Genomic DNA, 11,731 nt, shown 5'->3' on the forward strand with positions numbered 1-11,731 from the left:
GCCTTCTTTCCAAATGCAAGAATTTATCATTCAACGAACCTAACTTCAACTATCATGAGCAAACATTGACCCAACCTACCGAAAGCACACATGGCACGCTCATAATTCTTCTCTAGGTCATGCAAAAACAATAACCACTCATCCCAGTAAATCAGACGAGAACATCCATCTGCCCAGAAGCAAGGAGAGGGACGAAAATTAGTGCTCCTAAGCTTGTTTCGATGTGTATCTTCCTAACCCAGAACCTTATTTTCCCATCTCGGCAAATCTCAGCTCATTGGCAAAATGAGACAAATGACCGTCATCAGATAGTGGAGGATGAATTTCCCAATTCGCTACACTGTCGTTTGTTGTTAGATGACAAAGCTGAACGGTACTACGGTGAGGGAGGATGAACCAGATTTATGAGCTTCTTGGCAAATTATTACGACAGATATAGTCGGTTTTGAGGACGTCATAAATTAACCGATAGCAACGGGGGAATAAAGCATCAGGATTGCTCGGCCAGGCAGGCAGAGATTAAAGTGGAGCTCACCATTCTGATTAGTGTAATTCCCAATCTCTGCTCAGGTGAACCACAGACAGCGATGGCTTCATTGCAATGACTAGAATCCATTGTCCTCATTCCAAGTAAAGATAAGAAAACTTCCAAGTACTTCTAATTATCTGATTGTACTACTCGTTCCTTCGCATCCATCTACGGATGGTCGTTCACTTTTGATGAGAAGTCATAAAAGATCATCAAAACTATTCGCAGCAAGAAAATGAACTGCATCTTAGAGGAGTCAACCAGGGTCGTTAAATTTAACAACCTCTTTCCCATATAGGTCTGTGTTGTACACGGAAATCACCTTAGGAATAAAATTTTATGGCTGTTGAAAACAGTTTTCCTCAATTTCACCAGCTCCAGCGAGTGAAACTCTCTTTTTGTCGACAAACTTATCAAATATAATCATTTTTCAACTTCGCTTCTGTTTCCTGCACATTTATTGCAAACAGTAGTGAACGTCTTCGGTTCCATCTAGCAGCAGCCATCGTTTAGTGGGGGATTAGTTTTTGTGTATTCCTCACATAAGAAGCTCTTTAGTTTTATCTACTATCCTTAATCTTTCGACTGGACTTCCAATTCGGGACTTCTTCTTCTTCTTTATGGTGAAAGTCATCATACAGAGTGCATTCGGTTTTCATTTCCTCCCAAAACAAGTTCAATCTCCATTCCGGACAACCAAAAGAGCCTCGGATAAACTTTCCTTCTCAAGTATCAGTTGCTAAAATTTCGTTCAACCAAACTCAAATCGGGGTTTGCTTAGGAAGGGGGGTGCGAGAAAATTGCTTCAACTTTACCCGTTTTCAGTATCGATATTAAAAAAAAAAGAAAAGCCCAATGGGAAACCTGGAAGCTGAGCTGCTGCGGTTGGAGGATGTTTGCTTTCGGAGCGAACGGCGCCGGGAGAAGAAGATTGTTTCAGGAAGGAAACGGAAATAGTGCATACACCACTCGTTTACGATATGTGCGGCGAATTTGGACGAGCCCTGGAGCTTTGCGGACCAGAGAAACCCCGAACCGACGAAAAACTGACCAGACAGGCATAAAGTTAAATTGAGAACATGATCTCATTTTGGGTTAGCTGGCGTTTTTAAGCTGCCTTCAACTGACGGGGCACACACACACACACACATACACTCAGCAGTGCCAGTGCCAGTTCGGTGACGTTTAAGTCAACTTGAAGAGCAGAAGCAGCATCAGCAGGCATCAACGTTAAGAGATGAAGTCCGTTTGGATTTTCCGCATCACTTCCTGTAGGAACGGTTCAGTTTATTTTGAATGCGACGGCGTGAATTTAGTTATTTTTGGAAGAAGCGGTAGTTTTGTAACGGAGGAGGATAACCGAACCACTTTATGATTCTCACTTTTAGCTATTTTTCGGTTTCAGAGTGAGAATGAAAACGATTATAATTGAGCATTGCTTATTTGAATATTAAAACCATGAAAATAATTAGCTTTTGAGAATAGAATGAATTTAAGTTTAAAGAAAGGGAGAAAGAGGTTGTTGCAATAGATTTTCTCGGAGTTCTTCTAACAATAATCCGCTCAGAAATTAGTGTATATCAGCTTGAAGCTAGAAATTAGTTTTATCCTCGGCAGCCCTAAGTATGCACCTTTGAATTGATAAAACGATCAATAAAATTTTGAAAAACGTTCTTTAAAAAGCATCCAAATGATCCATAAAACACCGCAGGAAATCTCTTAAAAAGTGTGAATGATCCTTAAAAAATATCAGTATGATCCATAATTTATGTAAAATTTAGCAACACAATTGTCAAAATGTTCCGCTAAATACCTAATGAATAAGCATTGAAATTGTACGAATTAACCAAACACATATTGAAAATGATCCATAAAACATTCAGCAATGAACCTTAAACTAATGAAAGTGATCCATAGAAAATCAAGCTTGCACTTAAAAATAAAGGCATGATCCATTAATTAGACAAATACTGTTAATGTTTTGGACACTATATTTTTGATTTTGTTACATAAACCTTGAAAAGATGTTCTATTACTGCGTAGCTATTCATGCTTGGATAACGTTGGAGAACATTGAAGAGTTCTTATCAACGTACGAAGAAGAACGTGATAGAGGTGTAGTGCAGTTTCGTATGAAGAAATTAGATGACTTGGGTGTTGATGAGGCGCTGAGGATGCAACTGGCGAAGGATCTACAGATCATGTGTCCATGGCTGAGGCACGTCAGAGGGAAAACGAGGAGATTTTCAAGGAATTTGAAAACAAATACTTCCGATTGAAGCAGCAACTAAATTTGAAGTCGGTTGGAAACTCTGGAGTTGTAGCTGAACGGCAACCAGGAGTCGAGGTTTGCCAGCCGTCGAGGATGAAGTATCCAGGACTGAGGCTTCCTACGTTCTCTGGTAAGCTGTCCGAATGGATTAACTTTCGGGACAACTTCAAGTCGTTGATACACGACTACAACCAACTGAATATGATAGATAAGTTCAACTATTTACGTACGTCGTTGAAGGACGACGCTCTACTACAAATCAACCAGATTCAAGTCACTGCTGTGAACTACAATCTTGCTTGGGCTACTTTGGAATCTAAGTACGAGAATCATAAGCCAATCAAGTCCGAGAGCTTCCAGGGGCTGAACCATGGCCTAACAACATTCGGAATCAACCTTAAACAGTTGGAGAAGTTAGGAGAGAATACTAACGATTGGAGCACTCTGCTAGCCTTCATGGTTTCTCAGAAGCTGGATGACGATACGATTCGTCACTGGGAAACGCATCATAGTTCAAAGGACATTCCGTCGTGCAAGTCCATGGTAGAGTTCCTGGAGAAACACTGTGCTATCCTGCAGTCTACGTCTGCACGAAGAAGCAGTGATATCTAACGACCGTTCAAGAACCCAGTGATTCACGCTGCAGTGTCGTCCAATGGAAATTGTCAAGTCTGCAACGGAGGAACACATTCCATTGAACAGTGTAGGCGTTTTGGGAAGATGAAGGTCATCGATAGGAAGGCGATTATTCGGAAGCTTGGATTGTGCTTGAACTGTTTACGATCAGGGTACTTCGTTATGGATTGTTCGAGGTCTACGTGTAGCAATCATCATTATCTGCTTCATCCGAACGTGAGTCCAGTGAATCAGGAGCATACTTCTAGTCAGCCCTCCCCCCAAGTTTTACCGAAGAGACCTCAAGCCGCGAATCTACCACAACAGCAATCCAATCAGGCCCAAAACCGGAACACTTCGCTCCCCAACCCACAGTCTACACAAACACCAAGTACATCTTCGCAGAATGCACGCCCACCTCTCACCAATACTCCAACAATACACCACACTGCAACACCATCCAAAACACACCATCATTCAAACATTACGCTACTATCTACCGCTATCGTGAAGCTCGGTGACCGTCACGGAAACACCGTTCTTGCACGCGCTTCGCTAGATAACGGATCTCAGATCTGCATAATGTCTTAATCGTTGTCTCAGAGCCTGAACTTCCAACGGCTTCGGGACGTTCTACGTGTTATCAAAAATTACGTCAAATCTGCCACAGCAAAGCATCGATGTTTCGTCCTGGAATCTCCCAGAGGGAATTTCTCTTGCGGATCCAGCCTTCAATGAATTGGGAGTCATCGATGGGATTTTGGGACCAGTAATTCGGCGGATGCTCTCTAATTCGGGAATAATACTACGAAATACGCAGCTGGGATGGATTGTTGCCGGAGGAATTCCTGAAACATCTATCGTCAGCTACAGCACGGTAGCTTTGTCGTCGGTGACTATGGAAGAACTTTACGAGGAGCTAGCCAAATTCTGGGAATTAGAATCATGACACACGAAGAGCTGTCTATCCATCGAGGAATCTGCATGTGAAGCCATCTTTGAAGAGACGACTACTAGAGATCCTGATGGGAAGTTCCGCGTAACGCTGCCGAAAAGGAAGCACATGCTGGAAAAACTTCTAGAATCGAAGGCGATAGCGAAGAAACGTTACCTTTCCATGGAGAAACGGCTGAATGCCAACCCGGAAGTGAAGGTGTTGTACACGGCTTTCATGCACGAATACCTGTCCATGGGTCATATGACGGAGGTAGTAAATGACGATGAGGAATCTGGTCCGGAATATTACGTACCGCATCATGCAGTGCTGAACTACTGCGAAGTTAAGAGTAGTTTTCGATGCATCCTGTTCTACGGATTCGGGTGTGTCTTTGAATGACGTCTCAATGGTGGGACCTGTCGTTCAAGATGACCTACGAAGCATCCTTTTGCGGTTCCGGTTGTTCAAATATGCTGTTGTAGGAGACGCAGAAAAGATGTACGGGATGGTATGGCAGCACGAACTGGATAAGCTGCTGGAGAGATTCGGTTGAGGAGTCATTGCGGACATACAAGCTCACAACTGTAACGTACGGTACATCATCTGCACCTTATCTTGCCACTCGTTGCCTGAATAAGTGTGCTGAAGAGGGAGCAGAGCGCTATCCCGTAGCTTCAGTGGTGGTCAAGAAGAGCTTTTATGTTGACGACATGCAAGCCGGCTCGCATACCATTGAAGAAGGTGAACGGCTCTGTAAGGAGGTCTTGGAGCTTCTGAAAGGGTCAGGTGTCAACCTCAGCAAGTGGAACTCCAACAATCCGACGATTTTGGCGGCAATACCCTCGCATCTGCGAGACGATCGAGAATTCCGGAATTTAGTAGAGAAGGCAACTGTGAAGACGCTAGGTCTCACGTGGGCGCCGGCTACGGACACACTGTGGATCAAGGTTCCGGATTGGAGGCCGGGTGGGCCAATCACGCATCGTGTTGTTCTCTCCGAGATAGCACGTCTTTTCGACCCCTACGGACTAGTTGGTCCAGTAGTAGTCCAAGGAAAACTCTTTCTCCAAGAGATTTGGAAGGCGAAGTACTCCTGGGATGAACCACTAAGCAATGAGCTTCAGTCCCGATGGTTGGAGTTCAGAACCAATCTTTGCGAGTTGGATGCTGTGTCTGTTCCTCGATGGATCAGGTTCGGAAGAGATGTAATCTCATGTGAATTCCACGGATTCAGCGATGCAAGCGATAAAGCATACGGTGCGCACAGATTGTGCAAACGGGGAAATACCCAACACCAACAAAACTTGAAACTTTTGCCAAGATACTATTCGGCCTTGAAGCATCGTTTCAAAGATATTGAAATTTGAATTGAAAGACCATTAAATTTGATATAGCATTCAAAAGTCATATCTACATAATCGCACAAAATCTCATTCTAGAATGCACAGTGCGTCGAGAATTAAATCTAGCAGTAAAACATAGTAACGTTTTAGGATTGCATCCAATTGTTTTGAAGTCTTCAGTGAATTTTCCTGAATTAATTTGGACTACAATTTGGTGTACATAAATAGTTCAAGTTATGGCCGCAAAGATGGCACAGCGATTTTTTTTTATTTCTCATGATAGAGGTTTGCTGTGCTGGAAAAAGTTGTAGAACGTAGAGTTTTGTGAAAATTTGCCAAAAATATAAAAGCTCTACATCTTCAAACAACAGCAGTATACGAATTTTTATAAAATTTGCCTAAAATCACAGAAAACAAATCAAGAAGACTGGCAACTCTTCCATTTTCTCATACGAACGCTATGAGACAGGTACAATCGCGTCATCTGCCCCTCAAAGGTAAATGCTTCGAATGAATTTGATAGCAAAGATTACATCCTCAGACGAAGGGTTTGTGTATTTGCTCATTTTTCTATGCGTTGCTTCCACCTTCACTCAAGCGCAACGCTACTGTGTCTGTCGCTTGGATTCTGGCAAAGTTGCCAGTCCTCTTGATTTGTTGTCTTCGCTAAAATTCACGTTTTAAGCATTATATTTTGAACAATAATTCAAAATAATACGTTTATCATTGTCCCTCGGTCGGTACTGATCAATCGAATCTTTTCCAGATCAATTCTTTTATTTTTAGAGTATCAAAAAATATACCACATGAAATTTAAAAAAAAAACATGGTTTCTTAATGAATTTTCTAAAAACTGCGTAAGTGATTTGACTCAATATATTTTATTGAAACAAATACAGCAAAACTGTTGCTTTTCTAAATAAATAAAATGCTCAATTGCAGATCAAACTTGAGATTTCGGTTGGGAAAGCTATTTAGAACAAAGTGATTCAAGGCTGAAAATTGTTTGAACATCTGTGCGAACAGTTATCAACTATTTATGTTTAACCTACTGCGTCATGCAAAGCTGTTGCTTCCACTCACTTGCTATAAAAAAATAGTATTTTGGAATTATGAAATAATTGGATGATATAATGACATGTTGTACTTGTAAATAACAAGAAGAGGGTGTAAAGTCTATCATTTTCGCTTTCAGAGGGTCACAATCTACGATTTTATGATTGGTAAGTGCTCACACTCTGAGTGAACGCTCACGAGTCGTAAAATCACTGATTGTGACTCTCTGAATGCAAAATTGACAGGTTTTATGTGTAAAATACATACTTTTCAACCTTTTCTTTTAGTTTACTAATACAAAATATCATTACAGCATTCAATGATTCCATAATGTTCACGCCGAACGTGAACCGCAATTTACGCGCTTTTTGTTTTGCCACCATGGGCACTAGAGTGTTTCAGCATTATATGGAAAAACTACAAGGAACAGCCCTATGGGGTTGTACGCAAGGGTGACGTAGGACTACGAGGCCTTATATAATAAATGTTATTTGTTAACTGCAGTAGGAGCTTGTGTTTTGCGTAGGAATATGAATTTGAGCGCGGTTATCTCTGTTTATACTCTTTAGTATGACTATGATTGCCCTAAAAAGAACCTTTTGACATGAATTTTAGTTGAGCAATGTTCAGAAATTTAACTCTTTTGGAAAATCTTGGTGGCCCTGAAAAGGGCCGATGGTATTACAGGCTTAAAGTCTGTGGAAGATGATGATGACGTGTAGTAGGCAGCCGTATCAGCAAATCGGACTCGACAATCCCATATTCTTCGGTTCACTGATTGGGCACTCGCAAGAGTCTCGGCCCGTCTGCTACTGGACAGGGGTTGAACTGGTGTCTGCGACAGGTTGGAAGGCCGCAGCGAGGGAAACCTCAACTTTGCTACGAAAGCAACAATTAAGGGCATATCAGCTGAGGTTCCTCCTCTTTTTACGGTTTTGTCCCTTGTCAATCGGACATGAAAAAATTATCATTTTTCGAAAGCTAGAAAATCATGAACCACCCATTTTGGGTATTTTATCAAACACTTCATCTACTGTGCCTTTCTAATCTAATCTAATCTAATCTAACACCAACACAGCCAGCTCATGAAAGCATCCTGGAAAATGATAAATATAACTCCATCATTTGTCTTGTCTGTTTGGTATATGTTGCAGAGATGCGCCAAATATATCAACGAGGCCAGGCCTACTGTGCAGCATTTAAGGGGCAAGATGATATAGAAAAATCGGGCCTGTTTAAGTCAAAGATTTAAACAAAATGCTCCAGAATCCAATAAATGGATGGAACGTGAACATCTCGTACCGTACGTTCCTTTGTATTGTTATTTATAAATAATTGGTTGTTGGGAGCATCTAGTCTAAAAATGTTAAGGGATTCGCCATCTTCCTTTAGTGGTCTGGACATGAGTACTAACTCTTGTCCTAGCCCTATATGGCCTATGGTTATAGCGCCATTACTCGTTTTTTGAAAAGAGATTATTTTATCATTTCCAAAAAGGGAGAAGCTAGTTTTGTGGGTATCTTTAAGAGGAAGTTCACCGGACCGAAAATTAAATTTCTTTTTTGGTGGGTTTTTTTTTTTTTTTAAATCAGTTCCCTCCTCAGATTCCTGAAAAAATTCACATGCGAAAACATGTTTTCCGTCTCAAAATTTAAAAAATTAGACAATCAGCAAAACCGAAAGATCGCTGTTTCGTGTTTTAAGTCTAGCTTTAGGCCATGATGACTATAAAATGCTTTTGCACATGAATACTCCTTAAAAAATCAGAAAAAATGTGATTGCTTTAGATTTCTGTTATCTCTCTCCAATACCTTTACAAAAATCAAAACATAAATATTTTTTTGGATCCATGAACTTTCCCTTAACTGGATATCTGTGTGTGTGAGTTTGTGTTTTCACGCCAACTGGCCAGAGTTCAACAGTGGAAATAAGGAAAAATTCAAGTCTGCATTATCGATCGATTTTCATTTACACATATAAATTGTTCGGAAAATAATATAAAATATGGAATGATCTCACCGATCTCTCAAAAATTATATGATCCAAATCGCAGAGTTTTCGTTTCGTAAGCAGCAGAAACAGAAGAGCAAATGTCCCACTGGCCGTCTTCGTTCTCATTCTTTTTCAGCTCGGAAACATAAATACACCGGAACTGCTGCTTGTTTCCGAATCTTCAGCATTCAGCTGCTCCGAAATATGAGAGGTAACCGAAATCGTAAAAACACCACTACACTTAAATTTTACTCCTGATCCGCGCTCTAAAAAATACAAATCTCACGACGGAACCGAAAATAACGGAAATCCTGAATCACAGCTCACACGACCGGAATCCCGGTTAAAATACTTATGGAAATATCTTTTCATTTTTATACTTCTATAAAAAATCATATCAAGCGCCTTCAACCAAAACTCGAAAAAAGCGACGATAAAAACATAGGCAAAAAAAATATAACAACTGACAAATTTTCGCGTCCGTTTAGAAGCAGGGCACACTTCGATCAGATCTTAAAAAATTCACAATTTGAACACAAATTGAAATAATCCCAATAAGCCTGCATGCTCAATAGCAACCACCGAAAATTTCACAAGTATTAAGTCATTGGTTTTGTCTGGCTCATGTCAGTTTAAATTATTCTTTAATTTACACATTTTCATGAAAATATCGCAGTTTTTGTTGTTAAAATATATCTATTGTAGCTTGTCAAACCAAGCATTCAATATAAATTGGCAAATGACGGATTTCACGCCAACTCGTCTTCGGAGTTGGCAGCACCCTCTCAGAACCTTATGAAACTTTGTGGGTGTGGAGACTTAGCAATTTTAAGCAACTTTGAGTACTTATTTTTTTCAAAATTTATCTCGCCTAACATTTGATAAGGGTCAAAGTTTTTTGTCGATTTTTTTTCAAATCGATATAGCTTAAAAATGACAAGCCCTACAAAATAGTGATGTATGGCGAACTTTTAGCAAATAATCTGAAATTTTATAAAAAAATTTAAATTAATTAAAAAATTTGTTTCTACACTCTAAGAAAATATATTTAAAAATTAAAAGTCATTTTCCCAAAAATGGTACCCCTCAGATTTGCTTGATATTTTTTCTCATGAAAGGCAATATAATTACCTAACTTTTCTTCATACATCGCAAAGTGGGCGCTTTTAAGGAAAAAAAGTTGTTCGAACAACAACTTTTTCATGTTAATTTTTTTTTAGCGTGTTTCACTCAAAGTCGAATAGTAATACGCGCACAACCTTATTAAAATCCGTTGAAACTTAATGAGCATAAAGATTTTGACCTTTTGATAATCTGGGCGTGCTTAAAACAAAAATCTAGCCTAACATTTGAAAGGGCCTAATACAGAGGATTTTCCTGCATTTCGAATGGTGTTTTAATAAATGAAAACTCTAGTGTTTTTGTTTAGTGCATAATTTATTTTCCTATAATTCTCCATACATAATTTGAGTTTTTCATTGATTATTAGTCTATCGGAAACAGAGTGAAATTTTTCGGAGTTTCCTTTGAATGTGAAAATCGCTTAGTAGAAATTATGTTTTGAGAAATAGGTACAAAACAATGAAATTTTTGTGTACCAGGTATAGTTTTTACATGACTGAACAGCTCCTTGAGTTCATCGGACATCTTTGTGTATTGATCATTTGATATGAAGCAGAAGTTCAATTTTGTTATGCTTGTATCTGTTTGTTTAACTGCCCAGTCATACAGTTCTTGTGGAGTTGTGATTGTGTTTCCATAATCTCGAGCAAGACTTGCTCTCTTTGCCATTCGTTTGAGAGTTCCTCCAATTGCGTCACATGGGCCTTTCCCATGAGACGTTGCGAAGAAGTGCCATTCTGCTTCCAATCCATACTTGGACTTGAAGTTGCACAAACTGGCAAAATTCTTTTTATTTTTGTAATGAGCCGCTACATGAATTGAAATCTTTTCATGAATAAAACATACTAAGTGATTTTTACTTAGTTTACCTGTTGATTTGGAACAATTTGAGGGTGGTTTTATAGAAGTTGGATAGAGTGTATGCATATATTATAATACAATCCATCACAGGAAAGTGCAAACCATGCTGAGATGGCTGTTCCTCATTAGAACGTTTTGTTCTGAACTCTTATTGGACGATTTGCAGGTAACTTCTCTGTACCCTTTTCAAATGTTAGGCTAGATTTCGCCCAGATTATCGAAAAGTATACCCATAAAGTTTAATCGAATTTTAATAAGGTTGTGCGCGTATTACTATTCGACTTTGAGTGAAACACGCTAAAAAAAAATTAACATGAACAAGTTGTTGTTCGAACAACTTTTTTTCCTTAAAAGCACCCACTTTGCGATGTATCAAGAAAAGTTAGGTAATTATATTGCCTTTCATGAGAAAAAATATCAAGCAAATCTGAGGGGTACCATTTTTGGGAAAATGACTTTTAATTTTTAAATATATTTTTTTAGAGTGTAGAAACCAATTTTTTAATTAATTTAAATTTTTTTTATAAAATTTCAGATTATTTGCTAAAAGTTCGCCATACATCACTATTTTGTAGGGCTTGTCATTTTTAAGCTATATCGATTTGAAAAAAAAATCGACAAAAAACTTTGACCCTTATCAAATGTTAGGCGAGATAAATTTTGAAAAAAATAAGTACGCAAAGTTGCTTAAAATTGCTAAGTCTCCACACCCACAAAGTTCCATAAGGTTCTGAGAGGGTGCTGCCAACCACTGGATGAGTTGGCGTGAAATCCGTCAAATCAAAGTTATTCCTCGTGGAAAATCGAAGAACTATGAAAGTGATGATGATTTCTAAATTTTTCACGGGAAATATACAAGTGCAATTTAAACTGCAATAATTTTGCGTTTAAATTATTTAAATAAAATCTGGTAACTGCTACGTTAGCACAAAGTTCAATTTCAATTTCTGATCTTAGACTACCTTGACATTTAACGGCGCCGGTGGTGTAGTGGTAAGCGTGAT

This window comes from Ochlerotatus camptorhynchus, unplaced genomic scaffold, assembly GCF_037179485.1.
Source record: "Ochlerotatus camptorhynchus isolate MF236.1 unplaced genomic scaffold, CSIRO-AGI_Acam_v1.1 ptg000406l, whole genome shotgun sequence".
Lineage (NCBI taxonomy): Eukaryota > Metazoa > Arthropoda > Insecta > Diptera > Culicidae > Ochlerotatus > Ochlerotatus camptorhynchus.